Genomic DNA, 24,376 nt, shown 5'->3' on the forward strand with positions numbered 1-24,376 from the left:
GCTTGTACGTCGTGTATCTTTTTCCCCTTTTTTTCTTTTGATTATATTTCTCCATCACTGGGATCGCAAGCAGAAAAGATAATAAGACAGAGAGAGAGAGAGAGAGAGAGAGACATAGAGAAAGAAAAAGAAAAAAAGAGGGGGAGAGAGAGAGAAATTGCCGAGTTTAACGACCACGACGTTCAAAGCACCCACTATTCAAGGAGGAGAGGGAGAAAAAGAAAGAGAGAGAGATAGAGTGAGTGAGTGAGTGAGTGAGTGAGTGAGTGAGTAAGTAAGTAAGTAAGAAAGAAAGAAAGAAAGAAAGAGAGGGTGTGTATATCTCGTCTCGATTCTTTCGAGTAGTTTCCTTATACAAGGCACGCGGGCAGTGCTCGTGAAAATGAACAGTGTTGTGGGAAAGTAGAGGGGGAGATTCGAATACGAAAGGAGATAAAGATAGATAGAAGGAGAGAAAAAGAAAGACGTAACGAACTCGGCAGAAACGTTCGACGAGAAATCACGCGGGAAGACGAGGACGAAAGTCGGCGAAATCATAGTCGTTCGATTTTCGCGAACAGTGTGAAGTACGACATAACAAGAGAAGGGAAGATAAGAAAAAGAAAGAAGTTATTTACCGGTGTTGTCATCTTCTCTAAAATATTGTTTTTTTTTTTTTTTCTTCTCTCGAAGTATCGTTTCGAAAAAAATAATCATCACTCGTGTGTTCAATTGGTGAATACTCACCGCACTCCACCCCCTCTCACTATTCTCGTTCAACCATTACCAACACCCCAACTAACAACAGCAGCAGTAGCAGCAGCAACAACAACAACAACAACATAACAACAACAACAACAACAACAATAACAACAACAACAACGACGACGACGTTTCCCTTCATTTGTTACGGAAATTTTCTTTTTTCTTTCTCCCTTTTTTTTTTATTTTCTTCTTCTTCTTTTTTTTTTTTTTTTTCTTTTTTCTTTACGTTCTTCTCCAGTACGGTGTTATACGTATAAATAAAGAAGATATATATATATATATATGTATATATATGTCGTCCGACGGAATGGATCGGCCGCGAGCTGTGCCCGTGGTGCCGTGGTGTGACGTGTGATTAAGCCCGTCTATCGTCCATATCGTGATTCAGTGGTGTACGATGTGGTGTTCGGCGACGGCCCTGGTCCTCCTCGTAGCCGTTGCCGTAAGTGGTGTCTTTTCTAAAGGCTCCTACTCCAGATCCTCCTATTTCGTTTCGTTAATACATCCGATCGACTTTATTTACGCGTCGACCTCGTCGTCGTCGTCGTCGACCTCGACCTCGTCGTCGTCGTCGTCGTCGTCGACCTCGTCGTCGTCGACCTCGTCGTCGTCGTCGTCGTCGTCGGCGACGTCGTCGTCGTCGTCGTCGTCGTCGTCGTCGTCGTCGTCGACTTCGTCGTCATCGTCGCAGCCACCGCCGCCGTCACCAACAACGACGACCAATTGTTGTCGAGGAAACTACTACTACACTTCGGCGGCTATTTATCATCATCATCAACATCAACATCGTCATCGTCATCGACGCTCCATCGACAAGAGGATAGAAAACTATCACGACGGAAAAAGCTTTAATATCAACGTCATTCTCGACGATATCAACAATAGCAACGACCACAGTTATAACAACATTATTGCTGCTAGGAATTGCATCAATATCAATAAGAGCAACAGTAGCAGTAATAGTAATAGCAGCAGAAGCAGCAATAAGAAGGGTAAAAATAACAGTAACGTTGCTGATATCTTTCATATCAACGATTTCTTCTCCGTTGATTTCGTCCTTACCAACGTCATCGTAACCAGCGGTATCAACAGCAGGAGCTGGAGTAACAGCAGCAGCACCAGCAGCAGCAGCAGCAGCAGCAGCAGCAGCAGCAGCAGTAGCAGCAGCAGCAGCGGAAACAACAATATCATCGTCATCATCAACAACAACAACAACAACAACATCGTCGGTAGCAGCAGCAACAGCAGCAGCTTTCGTGTTAGTGACTAGTGATCGATCTTCTTTTTTTTTATACTTCTCATTATTATTTCAACCCCCAACCCCCTCCTTCCCCTTGAGTTTTATTACATGGGAAAGTGAGAATACGTTTGTACGCGAATAAGTGTTCCTTTGTTATAAAGTGGTGCACGCAGGTGGACGCCGCCCCCCATCCCCAATTTTTATTCATCTTCTTCCTTTACTTTTCTTCCTCTACTACACTTTTTTGTGCGTTTCGTACGCGTGTACAAAAAAAAAAAAAAAAAAAAAAAAAAAAAAAAAAAAGAAAGAAAGAAACGACACGCACGCGTGTCGTCTCCCTCGCTCTCGTGTCGTGTCGTGTCTTGTCGTGCCGTGTCGTGCCGTGTCGTGCCGTGTCTTGTCGTGCCGTGTCGTGTCGGCGGCTTCGCGTACTTCTTCGTCCATCTTCGTCGCGTGACGAAGGAGTCGCATGTGGTGTCTCTCCGACATTATATTGTGCTCCAGTTAGAGAGATAAAGAAGGAAAAACATTTTCTTGGTTTTCTACAAAAAGGAAAGAAAAAGAAGGAAAGAAATTAAAAAAGATATATATATATACATATATATATATATATACATATATATATATATATATAAAAGAAAGGGAAGTGTTTCTTCTATTCTTTTTTTTTTCTCACTCTCTCTCATCGTTTTTCTCACATCTCTATTTGTATAATAATTCAGTGTGGACCAGGGAAAGAGAAATAAAGAGAGAAGAATTTACGAATATAAAATAAAATCACAGTGGTGTGAGATTGGTGTGTTTCGTAAAGTGCCCATCCAACCGGTTGTATACATATATATATATATATATATGTATGTATGAATGTGTATATATATATATATATATATTATCATCGGTCTAGTGGTTGTGTGTCGTTATACAGTGCCGCCAAACGATACCACAACATCCGATCCCAAATGAAGAGTTCGGAGCAAAATGGTTAGAGAGACACGTCACCTGTGGGTTGGAAATCTGCCGGAAAACATCCGAGAGGATCGCATAAGAGAGCATTTCAAACGGTAAGTCGTTGTATTGTTGAATGTTTCTTCTTTTGCATCAGTAACAATTAATCGTTTATCTTACTATTACTACTACTATATTACTATTATACTAGTACTGCTGCTATTGCTGCTTTTGCTTCCACTTTAGTTCCTACTGTTGCTGTTGTTGCTGTTGCTATTGCTATTGTTTCTTGTTATTGTTTGTGTCTTAATGTTCATATATACATATGTTCGTTAGTTCTCAGTTCGTTCGTTCAACGTGTATTGTTGAGAAAATGCAGATACTTATAAATTATATGTTTTAACTATTCCACATTTCTAGCTCCTCATCTTGATTCCTCGATATAGTCAGAAGACGGCACCTTATTAACAATTATTTTCATTAATGAATTGATATTCATATCATATTTTATTTGAATTATTTTCTGTTTAAGAAATTAATTATTTAAAGAATTTTATTGCTCATTCAGAGTTAACGTTAAAAGAAGAATAGTTCCTTTCTCTTAAAGTGGGTGTAATCTTAAAGTCAACTTATATTGACTATATTGTAATATATTCCAATATATGTCTTAGGGTAATTAATGATTCTAAAGACGCTTTGATTAAGAGGGCAAACTAATGAAAATGTTCATATTTCCATGTTTTATTGTAAACATAGACAATGACAATGCTTTAAATTAAGACATTTTTATTGATTTTTTTTTCTTTTCTTTTTTTTTCTCTCAATACAAGATAATACTTTTATTTCTAATTCATTAAGTCTATATATATGTATATATATATATATATATATATATATATATATATATTTTCTAATAACTAGAAATTCTTTCCTTCTATGCCCTTTGATCTTATACCTGGTATTCTTAGGTCGTTTAGTTCAAATACTCTTTACTTGTGAAAGTTTGAAGAATTACCATGAAAATGAGGATTTATTGTCCTAAGAAAGGTTGACAATTTTGATTTATGTTGGGTGCTTTATATAACTAAGCTGGGAGGTAAAAGATATTCGATAAAAAGAACGGAACAGTCAAAGGGGAACAAGAAAAGAGATACATAGAAGGTTGTTCGTTTAGTACCTCACTCTCTCTATCTCTCTCTCTCTCTATATGTATATATATATATATGTATACATATATAAAGAGAACCGTTTCTATGGGGTGGATATGGATTCTTAGAAATTTTATGTGATCCTATAAAAAATATATTTCTTCTGTCTATATATATATATATATACAAACTACATTCTTATATATATAAAATATATAGAGTAAATACTATAAAAGAGTATACTAGTAGTATACATTAATATAGTAATATATATATATATATATATATCATGACTCGTCTATTATTTTATTTTTCTTTTTTTACTTTCTTTCATTCTTTTTTTGTTTTTCATATTAAAAAAAAAGGGATTGACACGAAAAAAAGAAAACATTAAAATATATGCGAAACGCGACATTCGTATTATTCGGGCATTTTCGGAGAAGTGCTTTCGGCCGTTATTTTCTCTTTACATCTTTTTCTCTCTTATGCAGTGTTTCTCTTTACGAGTACGACGCAACGTGAATGTTTTTGACTCTGTACGTAGATCGAGAATCTTGAACACGTACGATCGGAAGGAGGCACCCACGTACGCGCGCGCGGACGAACGAGAACGTCGTGCGGAGGGCCTTGGCTCTTCTCTCTCTCTCTCTTTCTCTCTCTCTTTCTCTCTCTCTTTCTCTCTTTCTCTCTCTCTCTCTCTCTCGCTCGCTCTCTTTCTCTCTCTCTCTCTCGCTGTCTGTCTCTCTTCGTAGCGTGAACGCGCCGTCATTTGTTTTTTCCCCGAAGTAATAATAGCTGAGGACAGCCATTTTGAGAGCTCGCGGCGGCACGAAGTTATTGTTCGACAGTGACTCTCAATCCACGGCTCCCTTTCCTACGTTTTCTATTTCATACATGAAATTTGTTTACAATGATAATCGTAATTGAAAAAAAGAGAGCTATTACGTTGTTACATATAACGCATTTCTTTTTTATATTAATGAAATAAGATATTCTGAACATTTGGAATATCATGTTTTCATTTAAGTTGAATAATTACACAATATGATGTAACCGGAAAACGGTATGAGTATTGGAATTGAATTGTAAGGTGGGCTATAAAAGTTTCTAAAGACTTGTTTGTGACGTGGTAGAAACAAAAAGAAAATAATTAATCGAAAAAAAGTAATCAATTTTTAAAGATCGTTATCATCGGCCCACCTAGTGTAGAATATAATATGCATGAGTGATTTCACCAAAGTGAACGACGTATTTGTAAAAAATATATCCTATGTAAGATATTTATGCTGCTTGATTCTTTTTGGGGAAACTATCGTTTTTTATTACGCTATATATACGTATATACGTAGGTGGATATATATATATATGTACACACACACACGTTTTGGATGTTTTATCGAAAGGAACACCTTATAAATATTCCAAAGGTAGAACTAAGTTTGACAGGCCTGCAATGTAAGCTATGAACTTCTTTTCGAAGCTATAAGCTCGAACGATAAGAGAATAATGAGTTATTTTGTTATATGTCGAAAGAGATGAAAGAAGAACGAGGAAGAGAGAGAGAGAGAGAGAGAGAGAGAGAGAGAGAGAGAGAGAGAGAGAGAGAGAGAGAGAGAGAGAGAGAGAGAAGGGAACGAAAAGAATTTCGTTATATACCGCGAACGTAAGCTTCCAGTGTCTCTCAACTTTCGGATACTTGATTAAAAAGAAAATATTCCGGATATAAAAATTAACCAATAAGAAAATACTTGGGACAAATATTAACCAATCAGATCAAGGAGGAAGTATGTGAAAGTGCGTTTCTTCCCTTTTCCTTTTTCTTCTTTTCTTTTTTTTTTTTAAACGCATCGAAGCATATAGAAGTCAATTTATTGAAAATTCATTTCATTTTGAAAGAGATAAGAAATTTCTGATCGAACGATATTAAAATATTTCCATCGAACGTAACTTAAAGAAATTTTAAAAGATAACATTCCGCTAGTCAATCGTAAGGAGAATTTCTTTAAGTTGATTTAATCGAAGTCCATCTCTTGAGTTGGCGTTGTCGCATAGGCGGCCATTTTCATAAAAACAAAAACAAAAAAAAAGAAAAGGAGAAAAGAGAGTCTAGCCGCACATCATCCCTATGAAGAGGAGGAGGAGGAGGAAGAGGGAGGATGATCAGTGTCCGAGGGTCCCCGAGACTTTTATGTCTCTTGATTAAACCTCATGAAAGTGCAATGGAAGTCTTTTGACGATTCTTTTCACTCTTTTTTCATCTTTTCTTCCTTCTCCCGCCTATATTAATATACAACCACCATCATCGCCTACGTACTACTACCACCGCAAAAGAAAATAAAACGAATCGTTAATGAGAGGAGGAGAGAGAGAGAGAGAGAGAGAGAGAGAGAGAGAGAGAAAAAAAGAGAAGAAAAGAAAGAAGTTGGGGGAGGGTCGATGTTTTTCGAAAAGAATATAAGTCCGGCGAGAGAGATCCTTCCGACAATAAATTTTCGTTCCTCGAAAATGCAGACGGCTGGTGAACGTTCCGACCGTTGCCAGAGGCGCTTACACGCCTTCACGTGCCAGCTGGCGATTGCCTTCGTTTCGTTCGTTTCGTTCGTTTCATTCGTTTCGTTCGTTTCGTTTGTTCGTACGTACGTTAGTTCGTACACCGGCTACGAACTTACGGTCGTCTACCGTGCGTTATGGTCTTGAAGGTACGCCCTTAAAATGGCGGCCGACATTACCGACCTGCCGCTGACCTCTCTTTCTTTCTCTTTCTCTTTCATGGCACGTTTCACTTTGGAAAAAAGAAGATTGAAGAACCGAACGACACTTCTTCTTCATCCTTTGAAATCCTTCGTGCAAAGTTGAAAGTGCTGACCTCGAAATCCCCGAGATCCCCTGTCCCTTTTAACTTCTTTCTCTTCCCTTGCCCTCACTCCCTCTTCCCTTCCTCCCCCAAAAAACTATTATACAATAGTTTTCAAGTTGAACGAAATATTTCGAGGGAATTGTTAAGGAACAAAAATTTTTTTTGTTTCCTTCTTTTTTCCCCCTTTTGGAAAACTATGTTTGTCGTATCGTCTTTCTTGTATATATATATATATATATATATATATACATTTCTTTTTTAAAATCATCTTTTTCAATTGAATCCATATATCCCAACATAACCTCACATTTTTATCGTTTTTTACAGTCTACTTGTAACTTCTTTTTATAACCACGTAAAAGGAATCTTTTCTCCTACACATATATTTACATTGTTATACATAGTTATACATAAATAACGATCAAGTTTGTTTATGCTCTTCCGGATGTGCACGACGATAACGCGTTACACCTGTGAGATTTACACATATTTATAAACACATACACACATGTATATACATGCATCATATATATATACATATATATATATATATATATACATTAATTATGCTCTCAATGAGAATTCAGCCATAAAGAAAGTACATACATGCATATGTACATATGTAAATATATGTATTGGCCAGTTAAGAGAGAACTCCGTTTAAACTTGGAAAATTTCATTGCACACATATATATATATATATATATAAGTAAGAACGTACATTTCTAGATTCGATCATGTTAAAGATTTCGCAATAATAACAGTATAATAATAATAATAGTAATAATAATAATAATGTGTGTGTTTGTATATATATATATATATATATATATATATATATATATATACTTGCGTACGTGTGCGCGCACGCGTGCGTTCCGTGTGTGGCGGTTGCCGGCTTATTTTGGTATATTGATCGCGCGTTGTCGGCCATCTCTCCCCCTCTTCCCCGACTTCACTCTTTGCCCTATCTCGCCCCACCCCGTACCCCGTCGCATCTTCTTGCACCCTCGCACACACACACATCATTTCCCATCCTCTTCTTCCATCTATCTCTTTTTATCTCTCATCAACTTTCCCCTTTTTCGTGTTCTTCTGAGTCTCAGGCGACCGAAAAGAAAAGAAAAGGAAAAAAAAAAGTTGCAAAATTTTTTATCATTACTTCTCTGCTTTTCTTTTTTTTTCTTTTATCTTCTTTATATAATCTAACCCGTGAAAACAAATTTTTAGACGTTTTCTTTTCTCCCTCCCCTTTTGTTTCGACGATGTAGTTTGAGGAAGCTATTAGCAGATGGCCTTGAAAAATTGTTTGGATTAAAAAGAGTTAGGAAAATAGGATCGTCGCGTAGGGAAAATGGACAGAAATGTATTATATTAAGTAACTCTGGAAATCGAAGAAATTGCTTGAATTTCTTTAGAGAAAGAGAGAGAGAGAGAGAGAGAGAGAGAGAGAGAGCGAGAAAGAATTTGAGGAAGGGCATCATCGTGACATTAGCTGCTGTCGGAGATCGAAAGGTTACCGACGATTTTGCCCCCTCAGCGCGTTCCACCGATGGGGTGAAGTTAATTGCATTACAAACGCTGCTGCTGCTTCTGCTGCTGCTGTTGCTGCTTCTGCTACTGCTACTGCTATTGCTACTGTCACTGTTACTGTTGTCCTTCTAGGGTGGAAGAAAAAGTGTGCAAGTGAGTGAGTGAATGAAAGAGAGAGAGAGAGATTATGAAACATATAATGTGTCTCTTTTCTGTTACTACCGTCCTCCTTTTTTCATAATACATACATACATACATATGCATATATGTACGTATGCATTTGCTCATATCTATGATACACATATATATGTATGTACACATATATATTCGCTCTGTTGCTTCTTTACATCTCGTTACTCCGTAAAAGAAAAATATTCTTTCTAATGATAGTTACTGCCTAACGAAGTTTCTTACTTTTAGTCTTAACAACTGGAAGATATTAAAGAAAAAGAAAAGAAAATTCATTTTCTATTGCTTGAATTTAAAAAGGACGGAAAAAAAACAAAATAAAAATAAAATGAAGAAGTTTTCTATTGATAGAGACTTTTCATGTAACGAAAAAATTTGCCGAATTAATCAAGCTTTATTATTGGTCTATTTGATAATCGACTCGTCAAAACTTTTTATTATTGGTCGGCGACTTATGGAGATGAATTAATCGGATCTTCCTATTGGTCGAGTTATATAGAATGAAAATTCTTTGAATTGGGGGTTCCTTCTTTTTTTTCTTTCTTTCTTATCGGATCGACTTGATAAAATAAATGAAACTTTTTTATTGGTTGAAATATAAAAGGAAAAGGGGAAAAAAAAATCTTTTTTTATCTTCGTTATTTTTTTATTCTCTCTCTCTCTCTCTCTCTCTCTCTCTCTCTCTCTTTCTTTTCTTCTAAATAAGAATACAGTAGTTATAGAGTAGTAGCAGCACCTGTAGCATGATAGAGAGTTGACGATACCGCCAAATTTCTTAATCCGTCGACCCTGTTACGGTATCTGGCAAACGAGCGGCATTGCGTTTCAAGCCGAACGCGACGTGGCCTCCCTCTTACATCTCTCCTCACTTCACATCTCTTCCCCCGGCCTCTACCACCTCCAACCCCTCTACCTCCTCCTCGTTTAAACTCTTCGAGCGCGACCACCTTCTTCTCGCGTGTCGCGTCTCTCCTTTCGCGGTGTTGCCAGATCGAGCACGTTGCCTCTCCGTGCATGGCACCGTCTTGGCAACGTCGCAATCCTCTCCCTCCCACCTTCCTTCTTCTTCTTCTCCTCTTTCTTTACTCTTACCCCCCTCCTTTCTTGAGAGACTCAGCAAACGACCGAACACGACTTTCACAGCCTCTACGGAAGAAGGAACGTGCATACGTCGTCGTACCTCGGCACTTGCTCTCTCTCTCTCTCTCTTTCTCCCTCTACCTCACCCTCAACCTTTTTCTATCTTTCTTTCTCTTTCTCGAATTCTCTTTGTTTCTCTTTTTCTTCTAAGAGCTCGCATATTATTGGTCGACGAACGGCTAGCTTGCCTGATAGCCGACGTTCCTCGGATATACTTCCAAAGACTACTCGGCTCGAGACGCCTAGTCTTCGACCTGACGTACACTCGCGTTGTTATTCTATCTCTTTCTATTATATATATATAAATAGGGATATATATATATATATATCCCTCTCTAATATCTCTCTTGATGCTTGGAATAGCGTCTATAATCTTTTTTCCTTTTCTTTTTCCCTTCTCTCCTCTTTTTCTATTATTTTCTTTTATTTTATCTTACTTTTTTATTTTATTACTATTATTATTAGCTCAAAGAGAGAATATATTCTCGATGGTCTTGCATGAAAACGAATGGAAGAATTTTCTTTATCTATCTATCTGTGTCTGTCTATCTGACTGCTATCTGACTGTCTATCTGTTTGTTTGTCTGTCTCTGTCTGTCTATCGCGAGTGTGAACTACTACTATCGTGAGAAGAGAGCTAACGATTTCGTTGTTCAAAGATCGAACGTTATTCTTATCTCTTATTCTCTTATTATACCGTAGAACAATCTTTTTAATTTGTACAACGTCATCTCTGATTAATTCCAAAGTGTACATTTTTGAGGTTGACTCCTGATTCGAATTTATCGTATTACTCGTAAATATGATATAAAGTCTGTATTGTTTTGCAGTGCTGGAAATGTGAAATGATATTTGTTTGTTCGAGGATTATTTAAAAAAAGAATCGATTTTAATATAATAATTGTAAACGAAGTTCGATTTAATAATCACATCAAAAAAATACTGTTGTTTAAGGTGTATGCACCGCAAATATATGAAGGTATATCGAAAGTTTCTACGAGATTTTAAAGGTTTCATTTTTTTTTTAGGTTAGGTTTTTTTTAGAATATAAAATTACAAGCGTAGGAACTTTTGATCCACCCGGTAGAATTGTATAGAATGTTGCTATAATATAATTGAACTCATTTGTAGGCATATCCAATATATTTCGTCATCGTTATATATATATATATATATATACATATATATAACAAACATGTACACATTTACGTAGGACACATAGATAGCCAACTGCTTTTATGTGCCTCTCGACTGACTTTCACCAACTGAGGCCGAAACGCACCGAGAGTTTTGGAAGATGGGTGAGGATGTTGCGTACGAACTTATCCTGAAAACATTGATCCTCGAAAAGTACTACCATAGATGCGTACATCTGATCCATATATCTTTCTTATATTTAACGAGAACATTTCCTAGATTTGGAACGAAGCAAAAAAAAAAGATAAGAAATTATTTTTTCTACCCGATTTGACGAGAACATTTAATTATGAAAAATTATAATAATTAATCTCTTGTTTACTGTGTTGTATTCAACACACATTCGTTGAGAGGTTTATAAGATCGGACGCGAGTATGTACCGTTCAGTGACCTTCCTTATTAGTTCTTAAATGATTCTTGTGTGTCCTCGTTCTGCACGAAATGCAATGAGGCAAAATTAACGGTACGCTGTTTTTTTTCTTTTCTTTCTTTTTTTTTTCGTTTTTTTTTTTGTTTTTTTTTTTTTTATATGTATTTATATCACGCTCAATCTCTACATATATGAGTATACACATGTGTATACTCATGTTGATTTATATTACATGCTTGTACATAGATTTTAATCATAATTAAATTCATACTTAATATGATAATTAAAATAGAGAAAGGATTGTCTATTCGATATTCTGACGAAAATTCTAAGATATTATCATCAAGTATTTAATGAATATTTTATCATAGAAATTATGTTCAACAATCAATAATGTTTGAGAATTAAGGGGCTAAAAAAAATAGTTTCTAGATTATTTTATTAAGAATAAATTACTCTTCTTTCAAGACCTTTTTCTATAACTAATTTTTCATTTTTAGATTGTTACAATTATGAGTTTAGAAACCATTGGCCTTAAAAACTTTTGACACACCCTGTACGCATATTTCTCTCTCTTTTTCTCTTTGTATTATTGATGTCTTTTCATCGGTAACGTTTCGTTCTTTTTCACACGCACAGCATGCGTCATCCAGTCCGTTCCTTAGTTCACACTGTGCGTTCCTCGTTCCGCTACGTTTTTTCCTTCTCTCTTTCTCTCTCTGTCCCTCTCTCTCTTTATATACAGGGTGCGTGTCTAAGTCGTATTTATTTTTCATAGGGAAGATATATCTTTTTTCTCCCTTTTTTTCCCTCACTCTCTCTTTCTTTTTTTCCGAAGTAGAAAAAAATGTATTCATAATTTTTCGAAAATTGAACTTTTCTTATCTCTAGGAAAATCGTTAAATATTTTTCGCTTAGGTAATAATTAAATTACTTATTTCTCTCTCTCTCTCTCTCTCTCTCTCTCTCTCTCTCTTTCTGTCTGTCTCAAAATAGAAATAAATCTAAGTGTAATCTAAAAATTGGTCGACCCCAATAGCAGTTAAATTAAGCTCACGTCTTGGCGTTTCTGGTTTAATACTGTTAATATAGATAGAACTAAAAGAAAATTGATTGGAATGAAATTACGAGAAAGGGAAAAAAAAAGAAGAAGAAAAAGAACATGTTTGTTTATTACGTAAGATCTATCACAAAAAAAAAGGTTCCTAGATTATTGGGGGAAAAAAAAAATTACTCTCTGTTTTCACGATAGTTAAAATTAATTCTATTTTTATAGGATTGTAAAACGAGCATAGTGACATAATTATGAGGTTAAAAACAATCAGCTTAGAATTCTTTTCCTTTTATCGAGATCACATAAAATCACCAAAAAGAAAAAAAAAACCAACGAAAAATAGTCAAGACATAAATAAATTCGTATAACCTAAAAAGGAAATCTTTTACTTCTTCTTCTTCTTCTTCTTCTTCGTGGAATGTAACGCTTCGAGGAAGCCAGAATAAGTGGGAGAGGTAAAAGGAAACACGAAAGAGGAAAATGTGTGCAACGTGACACAATTAGGCCCCGTATACATACATACATATATATATATATACATATATATATAAATAAATATAGTATATATATATATATATAAACAACTACACATATATATATACATAAGCAATCGTTCCCGAATCCGAAGGGTGAGGCCTTGAAACGTAGCAAAAAACATGCGTCTGACTGGCTGGCCCCGAGAACGGAAGCAACGTTGCCAACCCAACCCAACCCAATCCAATCCAATCCAATCCAATCCAACAACACAACGTCGTCGTAGTCATTCGCTGCGAAAACTCATCGTCGTTGCAACGTTGCCGATAGTAACAAGCAGAGCAGAGCAGAGCAGAACAGAACAGAACAGAACAGAACAGAGGAGAGGAGAATAGAATAGCAGAAGGGGCCCCATCGATTATTCCAGGTGCAATAATATTTTCTTCGATCCCTCTGGGTCATTCGACGTGCACGGATGCATCATCGTTCATGGTCGACGAGATCATGAGGAAGACTATCGAAATTATGTATGTCAAATACAGGCTGTTCCAAAAGTTGGCGCTAAAACGATTTTTAACGAACAATTTTTTTCTTTTTGTTTTTTTTTTTTCCCCTAGATCGTATTAATCACAGGACCCCTACATAGGAACTTTTTGAGGCCTCACCCATTTGTTTTCTTTCTACTGTTCTGTTTTTTGTTCTTTTTTTTTTTCTTTTTCTTTTTTTGTTTTTTTATTCGTAATTTATAACATTGGTGAGAGAAAATTGATTGAACGTATATGAAATATCGGGAGGCGACGTCTGAATATAATACTTCCGTGCTTCTTATCTCCGTTGTTTGTCACGATACGATAGGAAAAATTCTTCGCACCTGATTATTATGGCTGCTCTAACGGGATATCTGATAAGCTTCGAGAGAATCTAATCTTTGTACTTCTCTCTTTTCCACGACGCAAACGCATTTACGTCGTTTTTAGTCGAATAATAATATAGAGATAATTATTTCTTTTCTTTTTTTTTCTTTAATGTATTTCTTTAATGATGAGTAAAAAAATTTCCTAGTGATCTTTTTCGAAACTTTAGTAGAATCTTTTTTTCTTTTTAATTAAAACGGTTGTTAAACGCAAGCCTATAAAAAGTCGCGAGAAAAATTATTATTATTTTCTTTTTTGTCTGTAATTAATCCACGAACTCTTTTGATCTATCTTGTTATATATTATCATAATAATCAAATCTTTACATATATATATATATATCTATTATTTAGATATTATTATATAATTAACATTATTTATTTTGTATGAAATTAATGTGCGAAATTAATTAGAGTTTTGTTTCTTCTTCTTTTTTTTTTTTTTTTTCCCCTTTATTTTCATGTTTTGCTCTACGGCTTTTGTTATAATATTTCAAACACGTAATACGAAAGGATGAGAAGATATATCGATAAGGAAAAAAAGATACACGTTCGTGTTCGTATCGATGATATCGTTAGGTTCGTTAGGTTCATTTTGAAAAGCACTCTCATTGTAAAAGTCGACGAGATGTTATCTTGTCTCGAAGAATGATAGAGTTTCGTTCAATGCGCAATATAGGTTTACATTTAATTTCGTTACAAAAACGTTTTCACAGATAATGCCAAGTGCGTATCAGTATTCCTTTTCTGTGTCTCTCTCTCTCTCTCCCTCTTTTTCTATCTATCTATCTATCTCTCTAATTCTATTTTTCTTTGAAGAAACCAACCAGGATAATATATAATGCCGTGGGAAATAGTATTTTAGTATTTTAGAAATGAAAAATAAATATTTTACACACACACACACATATATAATTCATTTTAATTAATTTAAAGAATAATTATTTTATAAAAAATTATATATATATATATATATATACTTGCTCTCTTAGTATATTACTATACTAAAACTATTATTACCATTACTCAATATATTTACAATTAGTAACCAATAAATTTATCCTTAATATACTTAATAAGTGTCATACAACTAATAAATAAATAATACAGTAATAGCAAGTATTATATAATTATAATATATACTTAATGGGGTTGATTGTAAAAAACAATATAAGATGTAAGTTATCATAATCTCCACTTGCTTGTTATAGAAATAATAAGGGCCAAGTAAAAGACACCTGCAGTATAGAAAGAAATGAAGTAAAAAAAAAAAGGCAGAATGTAGAGAGAGAGAGAGAGAGAAAAAGGAAGAGAAAGAGAGAGAACAAAGGTGTTTTATATTCGATGTTCTCTCTCTCTTTCTCTTATACATTCGGTTGATATTTTTCACGTGTGGAGAAAGAATAAGTAGAGCGAAGCTCCGTTTGAAACGCCTCGAGGGCTCGCGAGTAATCCAAGATCCGGAACCAGTCCGAGACATCCGGACTTTGGGCTTTGCGGAGTTCTTTAAGGCTGGACAAAGGAAAATCGCATAATAGTTCGAGCGAAGAAAAAGAGATCCTACTACTTTACGTATTACCGTACCTCCTATTCCTACATATATACGTACGTACTCTGTACGTATCCCTACGTACGACGTATGCATTCATATATATGTATGTATGTATGATGCATGCATGCATATGTATGTTAGCACCCACCTTCTATATACAACGAATATTCTGCGTGCTCGTCCAACGAGGTAGAAGCGATCACGACGAAAACTTTCCACTGAGGAACAAATAGAACGTTAGAAAAAGAGAAAGAGAAAGAGAAAGAGAAACGTGTTTACAACTGCGCACAATATAGGCTAAAAACGATGCCGTTATCGATTTATCGATTGGCATTTTTCTTTCTACGAGTTCACTCCCCCACTTTTCTATAGTATATGTATGTGTATATATATATATATACTTACATATATATACATAATACATACAGTATCCCTTCGAGTAGGTAAAAGTAAAATTGTTTCTTTTAGTTTCGATAACTTTGTCATAATAATCCTCATCTTCCTACCCTAATTTATCAAGAAAGAAAGAAAGAAAGGAAAAACATTTAATAAATAAGTTAGTTAATATCATTCGATGTAAGATCATCATGTCTTCGAAAGTCAATTGAAATATATCCTGTCAATTGCACTTCCAACTTCTTTCTTTTTCCATTTTTTTTTTTCTTTTTTCTATCTTATTCATAGAGGACGATTAAATTCAATTAATGATTTACGAAGAAAAATATCTCTCTCGAGTTTTTCATAAGGATATAAAGAGAAAGAGAGAGAGAGAGAGAGAGAGAGAGAGAAAGCATAAAAATTCCTGTTGTTTTATTTTCTCCAAGAATGGTCTTGCCAGAGTCTCTTGGCAGTCAGGCAAACATGCCAAGCTAGGAGGTAGGAATCAAGCAAGCAAGCCAAGCAGAGGCAAGGAGGCAAACGAACAGGCAAGCAAGGAAACAAGGAAGGAAGGAAGGAAGGAAGGAAGGCCAAGACAGGCAGGCAAAGCCAACCAGTCGATGTGAAACAGCAGTAGCCGTAGGAGCTTGCAGCAGCAGCAGCAACAGCAATAGCAGCAACAGCAGCAGCAGAGCAGCAAGCAATAGTAGTAGAAAGAGGACGTGGCAACATTGCAGCGAGAGCGTCGAAGAACGTGGCAACGTTGGCCGGCTATTATGTAACACCCGGCAACGTCGCCAGGCTACACAGGAGGGTGCTACGATAGAGTATCGAAGGGAGGGTAGGAGAAATGGGTAAAGCCAGAAGAAGGGCCGTTTGCGTTCTGATGGGGGAGAAGTGTGGAATGAGCGGAATATATATATATATATATACTTTGTGTGTGTGTGTGTGTGTAGAGTACATACACACGCATATGCGCGCGCACACACATATGCATATATGTAGGAAGGCTTGTATTCAACGATAGATTCCCCACCTCTTTTCTCTAGGGATACCCTCTCTCTGGTGCGTCACACGAGACATTGCAACCCTTCGGTTGGTTCGGTTCGTTCGTCTCTCTACATCTCACGTTTTATGTAAAAACAAAAGAAACATCTTTTACTTGTTTTAACATTCTTCGGGATGTTGTATAACGCAGTATGTTTTTTTTTCTTTTCTTTTTTTCTTCGAAGAATTACTACTTGTCAGAGTATGTATGAGAGGAAAAATGGCATTGATAACTTTCATGTTACTATACTATTTGGTTTTATAGGAATGTACAAGATTTAAATCAAGTTCTTATATTTTATTAACAGTCTGTTTGAGAATAAGGCTGTGTCTAAAATGGTGGTGCAATAAAGATGGCGAACTAGGGAGAAAAAAGGAAAAGGTGTGTTATTGAAATACGAGGTGATATTAGATCCCCCTAAGGTTTGACGTGACTAGTTACTATTAACCTTTTTACCGATTGTCTTATTAATGAGAGAAGGCACTGCTCTTTTTTTCTCTCTTTCCCTCTGTCTTGCGATAGCTGATGTAAACGATTAGATAATTAGGAGTTTTTATTATTTCCTGTTCTGAACTCTAATAATCTCTAGATACTTATTAGATAATCTCTTTAATCATTTACTAAAAAAAGTAAAGATATCGAATATTCAATGTGCATCTATCTGTAAAGATGGGCTATCTTTCATTTTAGAAACAAAGTTATAGCTTGTTGTTGTTGTTTTTGAATCAACGTAAATAATGTATCGTTTTATAAGAGAAAAGACTATAGACGGTGCTTTAATGATTTTAGCCAAGCAGACTTATCTCTCGTGGGGCGTAGTATATACGTCTTCAACCAAGAAACGAAGATCCCATTGAGAAAGTTTCGCAATTACAATTCAGACCTCGCATATTTAGAGAAAGCAAAATAGAAGATATATAGCATACCGCCCACGTACTTATTCCCTATGACCCGAACAATATAATAAAAGCACGCGAGAGTTATAGCGCCACCTTGGCGAGAGTCATACTCTCTAGCGGTAAAAAAGATTAACAAGATGATGACGTTGATATTATGGGTGCGCGCTAGTAGAGTAGTATAGCGCTCTTTCTCTCTCTCACGTTCAAGTTACTATGAATAAACTACTTTTATAAATAGAATTACGGGAGAATGATCCAACCTTGCGCGAGATAGAACTTTAGGCAATGTGATCTATATATGTATGTATGTATATAGCTACATACGTAGGTATATTAACTTTGTTAGAGTTTTATTGGCATTTCCGAGATCGCCGAACGAAAAGATGGTTCCGTCGATGGAAAAATGGTGGTTGTTTCGTTTCAATATGGCGGATCAGTCCTTCCCTCGGAACTGATCCTAATATTGTTTTCAAATTATCAAAATATGTAAGAATATTAGCGATTGCTGGATTCGATCGATTGGAAGAAGAAAATAGCAAGATATTGTATATTATTATAAACAATAAGCTATGTAATATAATAGCCGTTCCTCGTTCTTTAATAATAAATATCGTCAAGTCGACGTAGAAATAAGGAATACACAGCACCGGTAATATCATCGGTGGCATCTCTCTTTGGATCGTTATATCTCAGACAATTAACCGCAGCATTCTTCTTTCAATTGCCTTTCAACATTCTCTAGCAAGCAATTGTCTTTTGTATCTTTATCATTTTGAGATGAGAATAATGAGTTACCCAGTATTCAAGATCTCCCACCCAAAAGAAAAAAGAAAACCAACGAAACAAAGAATACAGGACAAATTGTTGTTAGGCTCTTGTATTTCGCGGTTCAACGACTGCGATCTCGTTCGGCAATCTTCTCAGATCCACATTTTCTGTATCGAAGACCTTACGACGAGGTTGCCATTGCTTAGCTAGAGAGAGCTCACCGTACTCAGGCTACCATACTATCACCTCATACAGAATACTAGTCAGATGCGGAAGGAGTGGTACGGCACCAATGACAAACAACCAACCAACCAACCAACCAACCGACCGACCGACCGACCGACCGACCGATAAATATTCATAAGAGACAGTGGCGTCGAACAACAGGGATTACAAAACTCTTCTTCTCTAATAGTGATCAAATCATTTGATAAAATTTAACGAAGTTCTAACTTTTCACTAAACCTCTTGACGTGAAAGAATTTAATTACCTTTCTCTAAATTTTAAACTAAACGTTTTAAACTCTCGAAGATAACAACCTAATCTTTTCTTTCCTGACTCACAATATCAATTTAACTCTAGAACAACCATTGAGAATAACGAATCGCATTACTCCGTTCTTCTCACCGCGTCAATACGTTAATTCTTTCTAACACGTCCAAGTTACTCTGACGTAAGCGAGGAATCACATTTCTGTATCCAACAAATTAAAGCTGCCTTCACACACCTCCTCCTTTTGCAAGATTCTCGTTCTCTTCTTATTACTGGATTCATACATACACACATATATGTATATATATATATATATATATATATATACATATAGAAATATAAGTACATGTATCCTTATCGGCTCTCTCTCTCTCTCCTCTCTCTTTCTTTCTTTAACTCTAGCTCATGCTCGTAAAGGTAAAATGCGTCTGGCATGTAGGAGAGGATAAAGGTGGAGGTAATGTAGCAATAAGAGAGGGAGGAGAGATGGTTCTCGTAATAACCTTTTCCACCTGCAACGCTCCTCCTCGTATGGCTGTAATGCTGTTCTACAACATCTTTTTCTTTCTCTCATATACATACATCTATGTATATCACATGTAAGATATATATATATATATATAAATCGCACTCACACCAATATGAAGATGTGTATATCGTTGTCCCAGTGTACACTCACCTTTCGGACGGCGTATATCGGCACAGAAGCTTTCCTGGCTCGACTAAACGAGCGTCGTTCCTACTACCGGCTGGCCATGACACACTTATGCCATCGACAAGAGAGAGAAAGAAAGAGAGAGAGAGAGAGAGAGAAAGAGAGAGAGCAAAGTACCAAGCGAACTCTTAGAGTCAACGATATTTTTATTTTCGTTTCTTTTTCTGTTTTTTTTTTTTTTATTTTTCGTATTTTTTCTTCGCCCTATCTGCTAATCTTCATTTATTGTTATAAGACTTGTGATATTCTCTTTTTAATTATTTTTTTTAATCGACGAATTGTTTCACATATATTAAGTGTTTTCATTAGTAGATGAATATTAATCAGGTCGGCGGCCATATTGACGAACGACGACGCCATTTTTAGAAAGGTTAGTTCTTCGAGTCCTCTTCCTTTCAAAATAGAAACCTCGAATAATCTAGATATTTCATTAATAATAAGCTTATTAATAATTAATTTAATTCACTTATTTATTTTTTCTGTTAAATATAACTACATATATATGCTTATAACAGAGAGAGAGAGAGAAAGATAAGTTATATAAAAGTCTGTCAAACGACGACGTAATTCATCAGTCGGCTTTGGTTTCGAGGCCAAAATATATCTGCTATGTATATACATATATATATATATATATATATATATATATATATATATATATGTACCCTCTTATATACATTGGAAAACCACAAGTTTCTTTCTCGTTAAGTTTCTCTCGCCAGTAAATTGCTCACACTTATTACCAGAGTCATTCAATTACTCATTATAAACGCATTAGATTATTGCCAAGTCGAAGTTAAACGGAGGCCATCCTATATTCTCTCAACACGTATGTATGTACATATTACATAGAACAGAGACAAAAGATAAGTGAAGTTACCTCTTAAATTCTCCTTTCTCTGTAATATCAACATTCCGCAGAATTGAAAGAAAAAGAAGGAACAAAAAATTTTTCAAAGAACAGAGGAGAGGTTTTTTTTTATGACTTGCAAAGACTTTATAAAAATTACAAACGACATATTATTATTTTTTTATTTATCGATCATTACAATGTTCCATTAACTTTTTCTTACTTCAAACGTATAAAAGAGAACGGGAGGAAAAGAAAACATAGGGTTTTCTTCCCTTTTAAGATTCGTAAGTCCACTTTTTAGAGACTTTCAAAAACAGACAGATATTGTATCGGTGTTTTTTCTTCCTTTCTTCCTTCTTTGTTTCTTTTTCTTAACATAAACATCAAAAATCATTGTCTTCTTCCATTTTGTCAAGAGAAAAGTTCATTCTTGAGATTAGTTTCACGTTGGCACCTTTCAAAATTAGCACGTTGCATTTGATGATGAAATGTAGAGTAGAGTGTAGAGTAGGGGTTAGATGGATGAGGTGGTAGTAGGAGGGGAAGGGTTTAGAGAAGAGAGAAACGCGTTGGTACAAAAGACGCCATTCGTGTGATATTTTGCGACACGTGGCGGCTTCCTTCCTCTTACGTAAGACCTTTGAGAACTTCAGCAGTGCGTTCGTTTCGTTGGCTGAAACTTTTGCAGGCGCTCTTAGAATGACGTAACATCCTTCCCTCCACTCCCTCTCTTTCTCCCTCTCCCTCTCCCTCTCTCTCTCTCTCTCTCTCTCTCTCTGTCTGTCCCTCATTTTTCGCAAGGTATGCAAACTTTAAAGAGAGTAAAAAAAGAAAAAGAAAAGGAAATAATATATATTGCGTTCTTTCACATAATCGATGTTAATCGAATATTTTATTAGAATTTGATCTAATCGGCCTAATTTGTGTATTTAGTCATTATTAATTAGAAGAAGAATTTATGTGTTAACTTTCTCTCATTGCAAAAGAGATTGCGGCGTGTGAAACTCTCGTGGAAATTTTCAATCCAAAGATAGGACTCGTTAAACGTTTCGCGTGCCGCCATTTTGAGAGACTAGTACAACTATTACTACTACTACTATTTCTACTACACACTCCTATTACTATTACTACTACTACTACTACTACTACTACTACTACTACTATTACTACTACTACTACTACTACTATTATTATTATTATTATATTATTATTATTATTATTCCTCTTACCACGCCAGTTCGTCGATCGAACTTCTATTATCTGTCTCATCTTACCGTAGAGTTAATTATCCAAGTAAGAATAGATAATTAATGGTTTTAGTCCGCTCTGGCATTCGTGGAATCCTTTTGTTGGATATATACGATCGTTAACAAGAAGATTCCTTGCATGATAACCTAACCTTAAAATCAGTTAATTAACCATCTATGCTATGTAGCGATATAAACAATACACGAATATTACAAGTTACTATAATACATTAAACAAAGATGTGTCTTCCCTTTTATAAAAGATATATTATTATTATTATTATTTTTATTATTATTATTATTATTATTATTATTATTAACCATAGTGTTAACCCTATGATATAAATGAAGTAATAGTCAGTCAAATCCCTAATTTATACTAATTCGCACTAACGGTAAAACATGATGATAAAAAAGCAAAATAGTTCATTACATTTTCAAAGAAAAAAAAGAAAAAGGAGCAATACATTTGTTGCCTATTTACATTTTACTTAAACGTAAAACAACACGGACACTTATATACGACGCGTAGTTCATATGTAACAAGGCCGTGCTCGTTATCATTGTTGCATATGTATATATATATATATATATTATGTGCATATATACATAAATAAATAAATACATACATCTATATATAAATAAATCATACGCATACATATAGATAAAAATATACAGTATATATACGTACTTATATCCGTGCGACAAGTCCGAGGACTTAATCGTCCGTCATAAGTACGTGCAAGGCCATGCTCATTATCGCTTACATATCCGTATATCGAGCCATTTTGAATGATAAACGGGTGCGGTGCGCGATGAGACGGCTAAAAGTTGTGAAAACAAAAAAATAAAGAAGGTAAAAGAAGAAGTAGAAGAAGAAAGGAAAAGAATCTGTTACTTCGTAACTGAAACTAAAGATTCCAAAGGTCGATGGTTTATCTCTTCGTAAAAGGCCAGTGGCACGCGTTTTTCTCTCTCTATTTTTCTATTTCTGAAACTTGGCATGTATTATAAATCCAACGAATCTTATTGCGACTACAATATATATGAAAGATTTTTATTGTCATTTTGGTAATATGAAATATTTTTATTTTCTTAACTTTCTTTTTTTTTCTTCCCTATGTAACATTACGATCGTTATACAAAAAAGATAACAAAAAATATTTTACGCAGTGGGTGATGGGTCACGGTGGTTTAGAACGTACAGATCATTTGTATTTTGAAGAAACTCAGGAATCTTTTATATTCGAGGACGCCATCTTGAAATTTTACAGACGGCCAGCGAAAGGCCAGTCGAAGAAGGTAATAGGATCCAACCTTAATTCCATCCGTCTATCCATTCATCCATCCATCCATCCATCCATCCATCCATCCATCTATCTATCTATCTATCTACCTATCTATCCATCCATCCATCCATTCGTCCGTTATGCCTTAGAACAAAGGGAGAAGAAGCCCTTTCTCATGCTCGACCTCTCATTTTCTCACGGAAGGCGTATCTCTTTCGAACACACCACCATCACCACCACCACCACCACCACCACCACCACCATCATCACCACCATCACTACCACTATCACCAACACAACAGTACAGCACTGCGAACGCAATCGATGTATCGAGTGCTGCTGTTCTGGTTTGGTGGTTATACGTTCTTTAGTGAAACGGGTTTCTTTTTTTCCTTCTTTTTTTTTCGGTCAAATACCAACATCGCCAACATTCTTCTTACAACTTTAATCTCAATTCTTTTCAACATATACATACCTTAAATACATATATTATACATATATGTATATTCATAATAGTAGATCATAATTTTGAACGGCAAAACATATTCTTTCCATATTTGTTTTTTTTTCTTTTCCCATTTTTTTTCCTTTTAGAATTATAACGTCGCGTAGGCCTCTTCTTAAAAAACTATTTTATCGACTGTATCCGTTCACTGACTTCTATATGTATTATTCCGCAGATAAAAAGCAAAAAAGCAAGTAAGCGACAAGAGGTCATTCGATACACGCATATCTGGATAACCCTCTTCTTGCACAACGCTGTCCTTAATCTTGAGCCTCGACCAAAGAGCCGTATAGCTCGATTTACATACGTGCATATATGTATATATCTATCTTATGTATGTATATATATATATTTATGTATGTATGCGCTCGACTTTCGAGACGACCGCAAGAGAAGCAGGTTAGGTTAGACTGATATAAGACAGAGAGAACCGAACCATATCGTCGTCCTCTTCGTCCTCTTCGTCCTCTTCGTCCTCAACATATCTTTTATCCGTTTTCAACATCGTTATGCAATTTTGGTGGGTCCTGTTTCTCTCTCTCTCGCTTAAAGTGAATGAAACTAACTTGAATTCACGAAATAAATTCTTGCTTCTCAAGTTATCAACATAAATATATCAAACGTTTTCACTTTACGTATACTACTACTACTACTACGCACACACACTATATATATATATATATATATATATATATATATATATAGAGAGAGAGAGAGAGAGAGAAACTCCTCGGTTACATTCGGTCAACTTCGTACTTCCGCATTCGCATGACTCGAATGTTGAATTTGACGCATAACGGACGCACACAATATATTAATGAAAA

General features: G+C 35.5%; 2 protein-coding genes across 4 annotated transcripts in view; one reads left to right on the forward strand and one right to left on the reverse strand.

Moving 5' to 3' along the window:
* The window catches only part of LOC124956081 (dynein regulatory complex protein 1), a 9,522-nt gene extending 8,649 nt beyond the window's left edge, over positions 1-873 (reverse strand). Inside the window, exon 1 of the mRNA XM_047511455.1 lies at positions 1-873. This exon is cut by the window's left edge and continues 4,395 nt beyond it. The gene's annotated coding sequence lies outside the window, so the exon portion shown is untranslated.
* A 1,764-nt stretch (positions 874-2,637) lies between these two features.
* The window catches only part of LOC124956082 (protein split ends-like), a 66,992-nt gene continuing 45,253 nt past the window's right edge, over positions 2,638-24,376 (forward strand). For all 3 annotated transcript variants that reach the window (XM_047511456.1, XM_047511458.1, XM_047511457.1), the window contains exon 1: positions 2,638-3,045. The gene's annotated coding sequence lies outside the window, so the exon portion shown is untranslated. The remainder of the gene's footprint in view (positions 3,046-24,376) is intronic.

Source organism: Vespa velutina, chromosome 20 (genome assembly GCF_912470025.1).
Source record: "Vespa velutina chromosome 20, iVesVel2.1, whole genome shotgun sequence".
Classification (NCBI taxonomy): domain Eukaryota; kingdom Metazoa; phylum Arthropoda; class Insecta; order Hymenoptera; family Vespidae; genus Vespa; species Vespa velutina.